Below are 17,711 nucleotides of genomic sequence, written 5' to 3'. Positions count from 1 at the left end.
GGTAGAAGAGGTGCAGGGCAGGAAAACAACTTGAAGAACCTTTTGCAAATCCCTACTGGAATATTTAATTTCCTCTAACATGAAACTGAATGAAAGGGACAGTTCAGTGACACATCAAAAGGCCCACCTCTGCCTTTCCTGATGTGATCAGGCTGGAAGGTTCCCTGGAATACTGGCTCTCTAAGCATGCAGGTGTGCAGTTGAACTTCTCATCCAACCTTTAAGTTCTTCTTTTGCACATTTCTGCAAAATCCCAAACCACCCAGTGCTTAGGGAATTCAGACACTCTTAGGGAATTCATTTACAGAAAATATAAAAAAAAATGACTTGGAGACTCTAATCTTCCAAAATCTATTCTGAGTCAAAATAAACAGAAAATGGACACAAAACATAGATTTATACTTACTTCCCTAGCACAGCTGCAAACCAAGATTCTTAATGTGAAAGATCATCTAGTATTATGTATTTCCAAGCTCTCTGTCTGCCAACAGTCAGTAACTCTGAAAATAAAGCTAGCCAGTATGAAAATTTTACTCTTTGTAATTTCTAGGTTCACTATCACCTCTTTTCAAGTCTTTTCCCTTGCCTGTCTTCAAGTTTCTGTGTTCTGCTTAACAGTCGAGTATAGAGAAAATGGAGCCACATTTTATTGGAGGCATGTAGTGAAAAGAACATATTGGGACATGTGAAGCTCTTGTTTTTCATCATAAGGGAGTTCAAACATCAGGACAGGTGCCTAGAGAAGTTTGGGAAGCTCAAAATTTGGAGATACTCAAAACTCAATTGGTCATGGTACTGAACAAAGATCCTGTTCTAGCTGAGCCCCGTTTCAGTTGGGGGCTGGACTAAATGACCTCCAGAGGTCTTTAAGAGTCAAATTTTTTCCATGATTCTAAATTTGTATCACACTTATAAATACAAACTATATCATATGGTGCAGAAATATTTGAATTGATGACTCTTCTGTATCTGTGCATAGACACATTTTTCTGCCACATTCTGTTGTACTTAGCTAAGGATTATTTAGGAGATCAGTAAAAAATTGGCTGACTTAATCTATTCTCTTCCTACTTCTGTCAGTAATAGCTAAAAAATTATATCCATGCTACCTAAGGGTATGGTCAGTTATAGGACCAGAATTGATCAATACTTGAACTGAAAACTGCTGGGAAACTGCCTCAAGGTTAGATGCAGCATTTATGCTTTTCCTTCAGCAACAAGCCTGCAGTGCCAGAGACCAGTTCTTGATACTGGAGGAGGGGCACCAAGAATAGTGCCTATGTCTGTCTTGTTACCAGAGAACACCTCAAAGCTTCTTGAGTACAAATGGTTAAATACTGGTACCCTGAAAAGTTAAGCACAGTCGTTATTGCAGGTACTTCCCATCCTACCCTTTCCTTCTGTTGGGTTTCAGCCAGCCAGAGCCTTCTTCCCCAGAGTGGAAAGATCTTAGATTTTCTCTTTAGACTTGTGTCTGAGCGGAAAAAAACCCAAACCAAACCAAAAAGCCAATCAGGAAATCCCTCTCCATGGTTCTTTTACAGGTGGCAGTCCCATGCAAGTCCTCTGACAGAGGCAAGGGATCTGAAGGAGTGTGAACTCATGGCTGCACCTCAGCTGTTAACCATTGCCACGTCACCTTCTCCTGGCCCTTGTTTCTTTGACTGTTGGGGAAGCAGTGCAGTGTACATCTTGTCCAATGCACTGAAGTGACTCATGGGAGCTGTGCTGGTCCTGAAGCTGCTTATGGCAACCTAGAAGGCCTGAAAAGGCCTGAGAACAGTGATGCTTCAACCTTTTAAGGAAAACCAAGTAAACCATTACAAAGATGCACTGCAGTACAGCTGAGAAACGTTGTTCTTCAGAAAAGTGATGCAAAAATCCTTCTCCCTTTAGCCCTGATCTTTCAAACACTTCTTTGTCCAGCATTGTGATTTCTTTTGCTTTGTCTTACCTGACATGACAGAAGTGGAGATGACAGCCCAGCCCTAGAAACTGAAATTGGTTTCCTGAAGAACATGCCTCAACTGACTTATTATGATTATAGATCATGGAAATTCACTGATTACTGCAAATGAGGAAAATACAGTAAGCTGCCACCGAAGGGATACAGTAGCTATAAACAGGCCAGCACAAGCAAATAAATGCACCCTGAGATAAGCGTTCTGAAAGCAATTAGAGCAAGGAAGATATGAGAGGGACTAATCATTCACATACAACAAATTATTTTATTTGGTCCGTAATGAGGCATTTGAGGGTGTTTTAAAGTTTCAGATTGTCACTGAGTGAACTATTCTCCTATTAATCTGTTAGAGAATTGGTAAACAGACACAAAAGGAGCAGCACGTGCCTATGGCATTAGAGGGAAAATTGCCTACAGATTATAGTAAAACTGTTTTCCAAAGGCTGGAAGAACACCCGAGAACACTACCTGTGCTGATAACACTATCTCTGCAAAGGAGAAAATGCTTAACAATTATCTACAACACGAAGAATGGCCACATTTTTCTGAGTGCCTCTATAAAAGCAGCCAGGGACCAGGTTTATGAGGTACAAAGCAGTCAGGTAGAGAATTACCAAAAGAAAAAACCCAAAGTATTAAAGTGAAAGAAATACAGAATTTTTTTTCTCTTTTATTTTGAACCTCAGCCCTCCTACATACCCTTCTCCATGTCCAGGCACTTTTAGGGGTGTACCTTTTCAGGGAGGAGGTAGATTGTCTGCTGTTATGTGGGTCACTATGTCACACTATATCAGACAGGCTGTATTATCCACAAGGCATTTTAATGAGTCTGTATTTTGTTCTCTTTTCCTTGCACCATGTTGCAGAAGGTCTCTGCCAGCAAAAAAGCTGGGGGGGGGGCAGGGAAGGGTTCTCCTGAAAAACACTTTAAAAATATTGTCTCTGTCACACCAAGACTCACACAATTGTTACAGACACACTGCATAGGGACTGCTCAAGGCCCAAGTAATGAAACAGGATTGTTGAAAGGGAACCCTTTCTGGATACATTACATTTGGGAGTGAGGAAACAGCAGGTTATTTTTCCACAAAAAATAATTATGTCTGTGGACTTTGTGCAGCCATCACTAAGACACTGTTTATCCAAAATATATATTGGTTCATACCTTGTGCCTGAAGTATTTCAAAATAAGAGAGAATAAATTTTTGATGGCAAAAAAGATGTTAGAGTTAATATAGACTATATCTTAAGATTGGAACAAACAACAGACAAACACAGAGAGATGGCAAAAACCTCATGTGCAGTTTACAAATCTCTGGATAGAAACACAAATATAAAGAAATAAACCAGTTTTCCTCTAAGTGATTGAAGAAAGAATGCAAATAGAACCCCATGACTTATAGGTCAGTATATCTCCATCTGCACAGGAAGGAAGTATACAAAGATGTATGGGAATTGTAAATAGGGTGGGTGGGGAGTCTATATCCGTACTGGCTGCTGAAACTGCTAATATGAAAAAAAAAAAAAAAAAAAAAAAGCAGCAATGTGAAGGAGTAGAAAAATACCAAACAAGCCAGGGAGAACATTGAAGAAATGCCTTTAAGTGAGCTATCAGGCCCTACTTTTACTTTAAGGTATGTTAGTCATGGCAGGCAAGTCAAATGCATTCAGGACCTTATCTGTAAGTGATAAGAATGAGTAGAAAAAGAGTTTCCATTTGCAGCTGTAGGCATGAAAACTCCTAAACACTTTGATATATATACGAGAAGTATAGATAACACAGATCACAAAGTTTTAGTGACATTTGTACAAAAAGAATAAGTAGACACATGTTTCTAATATATGTGAACTACTTTTTTCAGGTGCTGTTCAATGGTTTCCACACATGGAAAACACGTAATGATACCAAATATTTTGTCTTTAGCTTTCAAATAGAGTCAAGATTTAGCCAAAAAAGTAGTCTGATAATGTGTCAGAATATATCTAAAGAGACATCCAAAGTTTGATTATACTCCTTTTCTTGTTCAAAAAACAAAAACAAACTGCAAAATATTTTGGATTCTGGATGATAGCATGCTCTTTCAGGTACATTGAAAGGCAGTAGAAGCAATGGAGGAGTCAGAGAATCTGCTTTATGAGGGAAGACTGAAAAGTCAGAAACTCTTCAATCCGAATTAAAAATTAAAAATGACAACAGGGTGAATAAGATTAAAGCTGATTAAGTAATTCAGGTGGTGGATCCTGCAATACTAGGAATAGGGAATAATCAGGCAATACGAGATTGGCTTAAAACATGTGAAAATACTACCTTGTCTGGCAGGGAATGGTTGCTGTCAAACCTGAGGAAGCAGGTTCAGAGAAGGCTTAGACAAACAATAGACCTGAGATCCAGAACCAGATGCATAAAAGGGCCTAGGCAGGGATGCACCCTCTAACACACAGTACAGTCCTGAAGGCTGGAGCAGTGCCAAGGCCAGTGACTGCCTCCACAGAGTGCAAGTTCTCCTGACCTTCCCCAAAATTACCACTGTGTTGCCACTGTTGGAGGTAGAGTCTGGGGCAGGATGGACCATAGGTCTGCTGAATGGGGCATCTCCTGTGGTGCTGAACTGGTTCTTCTAATAATAGATAAATGCAATTAGGAAAACAACCATCAGCCTTTGTGTTTCAATCTCTTTTTCTTCTCTTATTCTTTCCTCTGCTGTTTGTATCAGCTCTTATATTAGAGAGTTATCACTATAAACACTCCCAATGATTTCTTATTGTGATTATCATATTCTTTGTAGCTATGAATACATATCAGATCAACCTCTTCTTGCTCCCATTCTCCCCTGTGTGTATCCCATCATTCGAAACCACATCCTCTCACATGGCAAAAGAAGTGGCATGAAGGGATGCTAAACCAGAATAGCTCCCCATTGTTTTGGTTTTTTTTCTCTTTACCCAGAGACTTTCACTTCCAGAGAGATATTAGAGTGCAACTTCTCTCAGTCCAGAAGTGCAGCCAGCTCAAAGGCAGACTGCTGCAAGTGTTTAATCATTCCCAACAGCATTAATCAGTAGGTAAGGACAGGAGGTTAAGAAGGATACTATGTTAGAATAAAATGAACAAACCCATTTCAAAGGTCTTGTATTTCTTCAAAATAGTCATGGAAAAGACAAAAAAAAAAAGACAGACATATGTAAAATGCAAGCATTGGAGAAGGCAATCAGAAAGGGTACTGTATGTTTGATAGGATTACCAAAGGGGAAAGGTGAATGAATTGTTTGGCAGCCAACTTCTCTGAAAACAAGGAAACTTGGGGCTCTGGAGCCCTTTAACCTGTGCTACATGTGGTAACAGTTTGGTTTAAGGAAGATTTTCTTCATAATTTAACAATTAATCCTTGATGAGACCTTGGCAAGGCAGATGGTTTTTGAAGTTGTGGTATAGAAAAAGCTGTTCTTCAGTAAGAGCAACAATCCATTATGCTATTACACATTTCCCAATGTTACTTTTTAGCAAGACTGCTTTTCTGTGTAATTCTTGTTTTTATCTTGTGATTCTTTCTCACTCTCTTTTTTTCCTCCAGCAAACAATTTTTTTCAGTAAGACAAAATCAGAATAAGTGTTTCAAAACTCATCAGTTCTCAAGGTAAGGAATTAGAGAATGTGTGTTCCTGGGAAAATCAGAAAAAAAAAGAGACTGGTTTGTGGATTCTGTGGAAAAAAATCAGTACAAACTGGTGTTTAAAAGGCACAAATGCGTATTTCCTTAATGCTGACATATGTTATAAATACAAATAACTAAGATACCAATCCCTCCTCTGGCTCTAGCCAGATGTACCTATAATGTGCAAAAAGGAGGTTCCCTGTTCCTTATCTTTCTTCTTTAGCTTTTATGGCCATCTGTACATCTTACTTGCCAATAAGAAGTGAAGCCAGTAGAACGTCACAGCTTCCTGCTTTGAAGATGTCAGTAAAGAAATTCAGGGAGATTTCAATTAAAAAATAATTGAATAAATTCATCACATTTGGATACTACAAGTCAGAAATGCAAAGCTTTTCATTTTGTTAGAAGGACTGCTATTTTATAGTGCTATAATGTTTATTGTTAAATTTCTGTGAGAAATTCCAGAGGCCTGGACTTACATAAAAGAACATGTCAGGACAATTAGACATTGTGCTCAGCATCACTGTCGTGAAGTCCAATAGCTGTTATTTGTATTTATTTTCTTTGATCAGGATGTAAAAAGAAATATTAATGCCTGATAGGCAGAACAATTATACATGGAGCCAGTTCATGTTACATGAGCTGTGGTAGAATTTAGGATTCCTGAAGCATTCCCTATATGGACTTTCTTGATTTGTGGACAGAAGGTTCAAATAAAATAGAAGCCTTTAATAAATTTTAGAAGAAATAAAAACATACTGTCCTCTGATCATTGATCAAGGAGAGTTTCTAACGAGTCCAGTGTATAAGGCAAGCTGTCCCAAAATTCATATTAAGCAAATTAACTCATGAAACTGGAAAATACAGCAAGCCCTGTTGAGGAGCTGGGCTAATCTTCTTGGCACGTTGCTGTGCTAACCCAGCTGTGATGCTCCTGCATCCACCCAGCAATCTCTGCCCTGCTTCACTTTGCACAGATACCAGCTTGCTCAGGCTGAGCTCAAGATCCCTTCATCATGCTCCATTACACAGCTGGAAAGATGCCTCCCATCTCTCCCATATAATAAGAAGTCATGCTCTGCCACTGGCTTTTTCAGAAGCTGAGAAGAAAGCCAGCTTCTGCATCATTTCCAGACCTTTTAGAGCCCTGATAACCAGTCCACTGGGATTTTCAGCAACCTTGGCAGCTTTTGGACCAGTATGGATGAGTTGCTACTGAACAGGTATGTCTTGCTTAAATCTCTGAAGGACCAGAGAGCAGCATACAAGGTTTGTGCCCTGTGTCTCTTCAGTACGAGAGACATACATGTCTCTATATCTGTCTGGAACCCTCTCCAGGGGTTACAGGGAAGTCAGATGAATACAGATGGATACGTGCAAGCTCATGTGTTGCTCAGGTCTGACCTGTTCTCCTTGTCAGAATGACAGAAGTTAAATAGTAAGCAGCACAGAATCCACCGGCAGCTGGTCACCTCCCAGCTTTTCCCTTCCATCCACAGACACATCAGAACACTCAAATATGTGAACAGCAATTTCCTCCATTAAGAAGTGTGCAAGACATTGATTTGTTTCAATGCTGGTACAATCCCTAGGATCCAGCCTAAGGTTAGTCTGCATAGATTCCTTTAATATCTTTATTTATACTTTCTCCCCGTTCTCTGTCCTTTACACATTCCTGTTTCTGCCTGGCCCTGTGGAAGTCATGAACACATGCACTGAGCAAGGTGAAGCAAGGGCCAGAGCAGGGCAGGGACAATCAGAGCTGCACTTCCTGCCCCAGCAAGGTGTGAGACCTGCAGATGGAACCTGTCAGACTCTGAAAGGTTGCTGCCACAACAGAAGTATTTTCTTTAAAGAAAAGGCATGAAAAATATTTTACACTTTCAGTTAAAACCAGCTCAAGTGAAATGCATGGGAGAGTGCTGCTTGGAATCTGTATTTCTCTGGATTTCTACTTTCTGATCCCCAGCTTGATTTGATCAGTCTTCAGATTCGCCATTCAGATTACAGAAATGCTCAGTCAGGACTGCACCAGAAGCAGAAGATTTGAGGGGATTATTTAATACAATTTATATTATACAATAATACCATTTTATAATGTCATTATTATTCAATGCATTTAGAGAAGTTTGGAAAACTGACAGCCTTTAGGTTTCTCTTCTACTTGCTATTGAACAGAAAGTGGTATCAAGAATGTAATTTTATTTGCAGCTTTCATTCTCTTGCAAAGACAAAACTTCAGAAATGCAAGGTTCATTACTAAGTTTCCTCAGCAAAATTAGAAAACATGATTCCTATAAATTAACTTATATCACCCATAGATATTAATGGGAATTCACTTCTAGTATTATTCAGCTGTTCTATCTGTTTAGCCCTTGCTAAGATAATCTCTGTTCTTGGTAATGCAAGAGTTTTCACCACTGGCATACAGGCATTTTCATAACTTTTGGCATTTGGAGGTTGTGTTTGTCCTGAGGCTTTGGACATTTTCTATAGTTTCTGTCAGTGACTGCTGAAATTATGTGTTTGAGTAATTTCTTTGTGGAGTAACAATTTTATAATCCCTTTAAAAAGCTCCTTGCTTGTGATGCTTATACTCATTTGGCCTGACAGACTATTAAAGAAGAAGAGTTACTGATCTCAGAAGAAATTTTTTCCTGTTAACTGTGCACTTCATTTTACCTCTTCCTCTCCAGCAGTGACTGCATCCCAAAACAGTAGTTTGTCACCTTTATGTGGTTCATATGAGAGCTGTTCTTTGGGGAGAAAGCAAAGCAAGGGGAAAGATAAAGAATTAATCCCAGATCAATCACACTAATTTTGAAGGGGTTTGATATATGAGCCACAAACATTTCTGTCTGATGGGCTCCATGCTGGCCCAGTTCCTTGTGTCAGAGCAAGATGTAAACTTGCTGTGCTGGCTGCACCTTGAAGCTCCCAAACAAGCATGGGACAGCTGCAGGCATTTGCCACAAATCTTTCCTATGCCAGTGGAAGTCACACAAGACTTCTGCAGACAGCTTATACTGCACCCAGGGAAACCAGGAACAGCATATCAACACCAAATTCCTCTCACACTATTTCTTTCTTCTCTAGGAATGATATTTATGAAGGGATTATTACTTTCCTCCTGTCTCTCCTCTGCATACTCTATGGTCTGCACAACACATATCCAGTCAAGGACTTGCATTGTTTTTTGAGCAGGCTTTTGCTTAGTGACTTCTGCAATTCTTTTCAGTTAAGTTGAGATAGTACCTGCTGGTCTAAAAGATACAGTGGTGAAAAAAAAAATCTCAGCATCCTAGAACAAGGTATGTTAGACTGTGGAGTAGTCTCCTGGGGATGTGGTGGAAATGACTTTGCATGCAGCTTATAGAACCGTTGAAACAAAACACTCAAAATTATAAAGTAGAGAGGAACTGAGGTTTTTTTCCATGACTAAATTGGGATTTAGCAGAAATGGGAAGTCAGAGCAGGCATTTTTGATTTTTTTTTCTTCCCTCCTGCCTATAACTGTGTGTAAACAAGGAAGGAACAATTTCATTTATTAAAAAATAAAAAGGTTAATCAAAAATCAACAGAAAATCACTTATTTTAAGGAATACATTTTTCCATGGTTTAATTGAAACTACTGTTCACTACATTTCTGCAACATATTCAAAGTCACCATATACTACCTTTGTTATGGATTAAGCCTTATTTGCTTTAAGGAAGCATCTTCTTTGAAGTGGATATTCTCAAAACTTTAAGTAACATGACTTTCTTCACTTTTCTGTAATTTCCCAAAATTGTTTTAAAGCACACATTATTTTTCTTTGCTGGTAAGCCATTAGCTCCTTGTCTGACTTATTACTTGTCACTGTTTTCTCAGTTTTCTACATTAGATTTAAGCTTGCACTAGCAAAGCCCATACTGCAAGTTAATGCAACCCCATGGGACATGCCATAACATCTGTCCATCCAAATCTACTCTGAGAATGCTGTGTCCTTCTACCTCTTCATATAAATCACAATGAAACAAGAATTATGGAATATACTTATAAACTCAAACAGTCCTGTAAATGTGAAGGAAGGGACTTTTATGCTACTTTAAATGTGGAAGTAATGTTAGATGGCCACAGTACATCAGGAAAAGACAGGCTTTAACAATCTCTTTCATTTGCCCAGGTAAAATGTGATAAATCATATATAGATAATTTGAAGGTAAAGCCAGAGTAAAATTCTATTTAAATGCAAGTGGATACTTATGGGAGTTATTGCATTTCTCTACCTCTCATTTACACTGTTATATAAGAGAAAAATCAAAGCTGAGTCTTGGGAAGACCAAGTTCTTCCATGTAATTTTTTTTTCCATTGCAAATACATGACAGTCCACTGAACACTGTGGGACTGCCACAGCTGCAGTGTCTGGCATTTACTTGTGGAAAAAATTGAAGTGTTAGATGAAGAAGAACATGGATCCAAGCTTAGATCCATAGATACAGAGCTCATGTCTGTAACACAGTGGACAAACTCAAGATTTTTCAAATACAGATGACAATGGCTACCTGAATAAAAAGATTTACATTTGATTTTGTAGCTGATTTCAGACTGTACTTGTCTTTAATCTTGGGTGGAAGGGTATTGGAGCCTCTGGGAAATAAAGTAAATAAATATGAGAGAGAGCAGATATTTAAGTGCTTACCTCTGGGCCTGTAAATATGATGGCAATGGAACAGCTGGGATACCCAGATTTGTTCTTTTAAGAGTTGGCTGAAAAGGAGATCTCTTTGCTCTTCCCATTGATTCAATTTCAAGAACATATCATTGCATTAATTTATTTCTGGGATAATCAGTGAATATCAGTGAATATCTGTCATGAATATCTGTAATGAACTTGCATATCCTTGAGATGAATTTAAGGAGGCCTGGATCAATCCCAACAATGCAACAGTCATCTTTTAATAACTGATCCCCTGTACATGTGGAACTGACAAACCTGCACAAGTGGTAGGTCAAATTCCCCATTCCCCATCTAAGGATAATTTTAAGGTTTTTAATCACTCATTTTAAGCCTGAGCTTCTCTTTGATTTGATTTCAAGCTCCCTACTGTATCTGGTCTTCCTGTGGGCTTTTGGTTTTTATTTTCATTTGGTTTCCACAGATGTTATTTACTGCTATTTCACTCTGCTTTGGAGAGGATTTATCATTGAAATGTGTTTTCATTTTAGTGCACAAATACAATAAATCCAGGCATGAAGCCTGACCAAAACAGCTGGAAAGTGACATTGAAATTAAGGCTATCATGCTGCTTCTCTAATCTGCTGAGCAGTTTATATAAATGCAGTTTAAATAAAATGAGTCTACAAACAGAAAAGCTTAAAGGATATAAAATCCTGGCTTTATAAATGATGGTCAAGGTAGCAGGAACCACCCCATAGTGTGTAATCTTTCTCTTTCATGTAACAAGGTTACCTCACAAGCTTTCTGGAGTAAACTTAATTAAAGCCAGTGGAGAGAAAATGCAAAAGGGGAATGGTAATAGATTTTACTTCAGAAATCAAGTGTGTTTACATATCTATCTATATGTCTATTAATCTGTGGGCTAGCGGTATGTCTCCCTAGTCTTAGTGGGAGAAAGCTTGATTTCTTTCCCCCTAGGATATTTACACTCACACACACAATCATGGTGAGCAGAGAGAAGAAGGTGGGGATGAGTGAACTCTTCCCTTTTCCTGGGAGAGAAAAGCGCACTGCATAACAAGGGTTTTTGAAAGGACAGAATATGCTACACATGTTGGCAATGAGTTTGTCAGTGTTCCTAACATTTCTATACAGCTGTAATCCATGCATTTAATAAAATACTGATATCTATTTCCACAGTTCTATTGTGCAGCAAAAATCTTAATGGGATCTAAATTAAACACTTCTGCAATGGGTTGGAGACTGCATGTCATTACTTGCCCTGGTGGAAAAGCTTTGTGCCATCCCATCTGCTGTTCCAAATGCCAGACTTCAGAAATATCACTATATGGGAGGGCTGTTGTAGAGAAGTACTTGCTATTTTATTTGAGATTCTGTTTAGCCTGGTAAAACATCCCTGTATCTGTTTGTATCACTGAGCTGCTGCTGAGCCACAGGCCCAAGTCTAATCTCAGATTGATTAAATGCATCCAACATGACATTTGACTCAAACTGCTCATAAATAATAATAATACTACTTTACATTTATATAACCCTTTTCAACAAGAGCTCTCCCAAAAGGCCTTTTTGACCTCCAATTTATCTATTGTGACTCTCAGTGAATTAGAGACAAGCATAATGCTCTCTACTCCACTACCACACTAACGTGGCAATAGCTGTGAGACAAATTACATTTGTGATGAGAATTCAGTCATCTTAGCTACGTGATGCTCAATAATCCATCCCAGCAGAGATCACCTGTAACATTATCAGTGTCTCAGTGGTTCAGACAGCTGTCAACTGTATAAAAAGCTCCCTGCTCAATAAATATCCAAATCTGGCATCTCTAACCCTCAATTAACTACACAGACCTTAGCTTGACAATATTTACTCCAGAAAAAAAAGATACTTTTAAGTGCAGGAATTTATAATTCAATATTTACCAAAACCAGAAGGTTCATGAATTCTAAAAAAGTAGGTTCCTGGAACTATTCTGAATTTAAGGTGTTTGTGCCTCAATCCTAACCAAAAAAATATGGAAACATTCAAATATACCACCATGACACTGTCACATTAAAAAGGTTGTGTAGGTCATATCAAAACAGGGCTTTGTTCTACTTGTAGTCAGGATTTTTTTCCACTTTGCCTTATGAGTATATATTTTCAAAGACATCTAGGCATCAAACAATGTAGATAGGGATTTTCAGATTCATGTGCTCTGTCTATTGCAGCTTGAAGCTTAAATCCCATGAATAAAATTGCCTTGGATAAATTGTAGAGGCTGGCTTTAGCAATCTGCCAAAGCACAGCACCTATCTACATATCTAAAAAACTTACTGTGAGACATTTTCTCCCTGCTCTTGCTGAGACCAGAGGTACAGCTCCTATTGCCTTCAAAAGAAACAGAATTTAGCCAATGGGGCACTTTTACTTCTCTGTAAAGCTTCCTTTTTTGATTAATAGAGAGTACAATGATTTTTAAAATAATTTTCAATTACTTAGGTTACTTTAAAATATCTTTATGTTTCAAAAACTATGCCAAAGACAGCGGATGACAAAGGTTACAGTAACACACAGTAATGGAACGAGAACACACCAACTTGGAACTTGAAACTCTTAGCAAGATACAAGAGATCCAAACATAAATTCCTGTTCTCACCTTGCAGTGGGAACTCTAGGATCTAAGCCATTTTGGTGTGATTTTTTTCTCATTTGGTTTTATATTAAAATTTTAAAGATGCTTCTTGTTAATCCATTTTAGCTCTATTCCCAAGATAATTCCCATAAATCCATTATATATCAGCTTGTTCTTGCAAAAAGGCTAATGTGATCAGCAATTATCAAAACTAAACAGGATGCTGATTTTATCATACATTACACATTGAATCAATAGTGCGAGAAAAAGACCAATGAATCAGTGATTTTCTCTATATATTGTAGCCTGTCTCTATATATTGTTCTCCTCTTTTTTGCTTTTCTCACCCATTAATACCCTTGTCCCCAAATCCAAAACATTTCCCAATTCTGTTTTGTGTCTGCATGTCACTACTGGAAAACTCAGATATATATTTGCTATATAAGGACAGCAGTTTTCAAATCTGTATTTTGACTAAAGCCCCAGGTAGAATAAAAAATCTTACAGTGTTCCAGCTCTAACAGCAGATAAACTATAAACTTAGAGTAAAGTTAAATGCATTCTATCCACCATCTTTGCAATCTGGCATCTGATAACTCTTTGGTTTCAGTTTGATAAGTCAAGGTTTGATCTTGTAACCTAAGTGTGAGCTACTCATTTCTACCTTCCTTACTTGTGAAGTAATCACAGAAAAATGTGACTGAGAGCAGTCCTTAGGAGAAGGACTTGGGCGTGCTGGTGGATGAAAAGCTCAGCAATGACCCAGCAATGTGCACTCACAGCCCAGAAACCCAAACAGATCCTGGCCTGCATCCAAAGCAGGGGACAGCAAAGGAAGGGAGGGCATTCTTCCCCTCTGCTCTGCTCTCGAGACCCCACCTGAAGAAATGGGTGTGGTCTGGGCTCTGCTCTGGGGTCCCAGCATAAGAAAGTCATGGACCTGTTGGAGCAGGTGTAGAGGAGATGATCACGATGACCAGAGGGCTGGAGCAGCTCTCCTATGAAGGCAGGCTGAGAGAGCTGGGGTTGTTCAGGCTGGAGAAGAAGAGAGCTGGAGTGGGACTTTTTACAAGGGCATGAAATGACAGGGCAAGACAGAGTGGCTTTAAACTGAAAGAGCATAAGTTTATATTAGATATTAGAAAGAAAATCTTTATTGTAACACATTTTAACAAGCTGCCCAGAGAAGCTGTGGATGCCCCATCCCTGGAAGCGTCTGAGTCTGGTCTAGTGGAAGGTGTCCCTGCCCATGGTAGGTGAACTGCAAACTAGATCAACTTTAAGGTCCTTTCCAACATAAACCATTCTATGATTCTATGAAAAATAAAACACTTTCTAATAAAAGTGTTCAGACCTCTGTTCAAGCCAGAAGGAAATTTGATAGTTCTGATTTTATGGACTGTAGACTAAGATAGCAGAATTATGTTGATTTTCTTACAGGGGATAGAAATAAAGAGAAATGAAAGCAGATGGATCTGCCCTAGCAGTGAACCACTGGATACAATACTTTGCTTCAGTGAGTATCCAAATGATTTTCAGGTAGTTTGGTGCATAGGTAATTTATGTGCTTCCTTCTCTGCCTGCTATTTAGAAGCTGTTTCTCAAGAAGGGATTGTTCTCTGAACTGCTCACCTTTGCATGCACTATTTCATTCTTAACTCTTCTAATATTCTTCTTAAGATTAGCTTAGAGAAGTGAATTCAATATACTTTTTTTTGTTGCACTCAGAGACTCTGCATGTGGCTGGGTTCAAACCCAAAAACTGCAAAGGAGCTCCTGGGTGACTGCTTGCCCGACTACTGCATGTATCACAGCACAGAGGCTGTCCCAACCATGAGATCTTTGCCATCTCTAAGCAGAAGCAACAGTGTCCCTGCAAAGGCAATGTTGACAAGTACCTTGTATTTTGACCAAATGGAAAGATTCTTCTTTAGGCACCTCAAATACAAAAACTGGCTCTTAGATAAAGCACATTTCATTTAATATTTTGTTGCTACTATAATTTGTAAACCATCTAGACAGAGGTGAGTAACTTATTTTATGAAGAAAAATAAAGATTATAGCTTCTTTTAAAAAACCCCTATCACTAGTATTTATTATTGCAGAGTTCATTTTCTGTATCCACAGTTTCTCCTAGCTCAGTACTTCATTAGTGTGTGGCCCACTTCCTACAGACTACTCTGCTGTGCCATTTCCTGGAGGATGAAATGAAGTCCAGCATCTCATCTCATGGGTATTTGAATGACCTTTTCCAAAATTTGACATTTAAGGATATTGGGAAATTGCTGTAGTGAGTCGACTCCAGCTGAACACCAGGCCCACACCAAAGCCTCTCTGTTACTCCCCTCTGCAACTGGACAGGGCAGAGAAGATGTAACAAAGGGTTTATGGCTTGAGATAAGGACCAGGAGAAATCAATCATCAAATACCATCACCGGTGAAACAGACTTAAATTAGAAATATTAATTAAATTTATTACTAACAAAATCAGAGCACAATAATGAGAAGCAAAAACAGACCTTAAAAACACTTTCCCTCCACACGTCCCTCCTTCCAGCTCTAGCTCCTGCTCCCAGCAGCACAGGGAGACAGGGAATGGGGGTTATGGTCAGTCATCACATGTTTTTGCTGATGTTCAGGGAGAGGAGTCCTTCCCCTCCTCCAGGGGGTCCCTCTCACAGGCAACAGCTCTCTGTGAACTGCTGCCAGTGGGTCACTCTTTCATGGGGTGCAATCCTTCAGGCACAGCCTGCTCCAGCTTGGGTCCCCCACAGGGCAAAAGTCCTACCAGGAAACCTGCTCCGGTGTAGGTTCCTCTCTTCACAAGTCTGCAGGTCCCTGCCAGGACCCTGCTCCAGCCTGGATCTCCCATGGGCTCACAGCCCTCTCTCGCGCGTCCACCTGCTCTGACCTGGGTCTCCTTCCCAGGCTGCAGGTGGGTCTCTGCATCCCCACAGGCTGCAGGGCACAGCTGCCTCACCATGGGCTGCACCAGGGGCTGCAGGGGAATCCCAAGTGCCTGGAGCACCTCCTTCCCCTCCTTTTGCACTGACCTTGGGGGTCTGTTGCTCCTCTCACATATCCTCACTCTGCTCTTCCCTGGTCACAATTCTTCTGTGCAATAACTTTTTCTTCTTCCTCTCAAATCTGTTCTCACAGAGGTGTTACCACCATTTCTAATTGGCCCAGCCCTGGCCAGTGGCACCTCTGTCTCAGAGCCATTGGGATTGGCTCTATTGCACAGGGTGGAAGCTTCTGGCAGCTTCTCACAGGAGCCACCACTGGAGCCCTCCTGCTACCAAAACCTGTCCATGCAAACTCAATACCCTCTAACATTTTAAGAGTTCTATAAATGCAGGTGAACACAATTTTTCATCGTTCTCATTGTGCAAAGACAACCTTGAAGACAGACAATGTACAGCTCCTGAAGTCTCCTAACTCTGCAGGTTTGAGAGATGAGATATAACTAGAACTCGTGCAGATCCACCCCCACCCATGGCTGATGCCAAATGAGGCAGGTAGGACAGCCGTTCTTATGCACCTGCATGTTTTAATATTCTCTGTAATTTAAGCAAATAAGTACTTAGAGGTTCTGACTTGCAGCATGGTGACATTCGGAATGTACAAGGCAAGGAATGCAATACAGTCCCAATACTGGGGTTATTTCTACTCTATAATTGATTGACAAATTCTATCACAAGTAATTTGTATTTATGAAATTGCATAATAGACCCATGTGGTTTTTTAGATGTTAAGCCTATCTAGTGCAATCACACTGTAGTGAATGTATCTATTGTTAGCATTAACACTGAGAATTTAAAACTGGAATAAATTTTTGGTAGCTAGGGAAATTTACATATGCAAATTTAAGAAGAAAAATCCCCAACCTATCAGTATTGAAGTTTTGTTGTTTTCTATGCTAAAACCTCCTTAAAATAATTAATCTTTTCTAGGGGCACAGTTTAGCAGATGTGCTATTTTGAAAACAGACCTTGAAGCTTTGTAAGCCTGTAAAATTTGCAAATAGATGAGAACAAACACTTAGTATATGAGATAAGGTAATAAAGTATGTACTCTTTAACTAATTGTAGAAATAATGCCTAAAGATCTTGTGAAATAACTTCTGTTATGCCAGGTATTAGTATAAATTAGTTCAGCTGTGAGTATGGTCTCTTCTTAAAAGCTGAATACATTTGCCATGATATTACTTTAAAAACCTTTGGAGATACTCTGTGGATAATGATGAATATTGAATGAATTTCCATAACATTAAACTACATGGAAACATTTGACTCCTAGTTGAATTCCCTGTTTTGTCTCCACCAAATTTCATACATAACTCATGCATCTTCAGCTGAAATACCAGAGCACACACCATAACCATCCTTTTCCTAAATAGTCACTGGCTTATCAGAAGAGAGGACTGGACTCTGCAAGTAAAAATTTCCAAAATTTAAATTTACAAAATTTCCAAATTTACAAAATTTCCAAAAATAAACCCAAGTCGATCTGTGTGAATATGACACCTGTTCTTTGTCCAAGGATTCATAAAAGCCTATTACCTCAAAACAAGAATATGCTGCTGGGAGCAGAAGCAAGGAAGTCTAGAACTGGTAGATTTCCACATCTCAAATTCCGATGCACAGTGATGACTGTTAGAAAGTCGACATCTTTCAGTATTTTCTACAAAGCTATTCTCTTCACAGTTTAAGAAAAACCTGGGCTGTCTTGCATAGCACTATGTAGAAGCACCTGACATTCTTGACCACAATAGTCTTCTTGTACATGGAAGAAAATT

The sequence above is a fragment of the Vidua macroura genome, chromosome 2 (assembly GCF_024509145.1).
Source record: "Vidua macroura isolate BioBank_ID:100142 chromosome 2, ASM2450914v1, whole genome shotgun sequence".
NCBI classification, from domain to species: domain Eukaryota; kingdom Metazoa; phylum Chordata; class Aves; order Passeriformes; family Viduidae; genus Vidua; species Vidua macroura.
Note: the sequence above shows the minus strand (reverse complement) of the source record.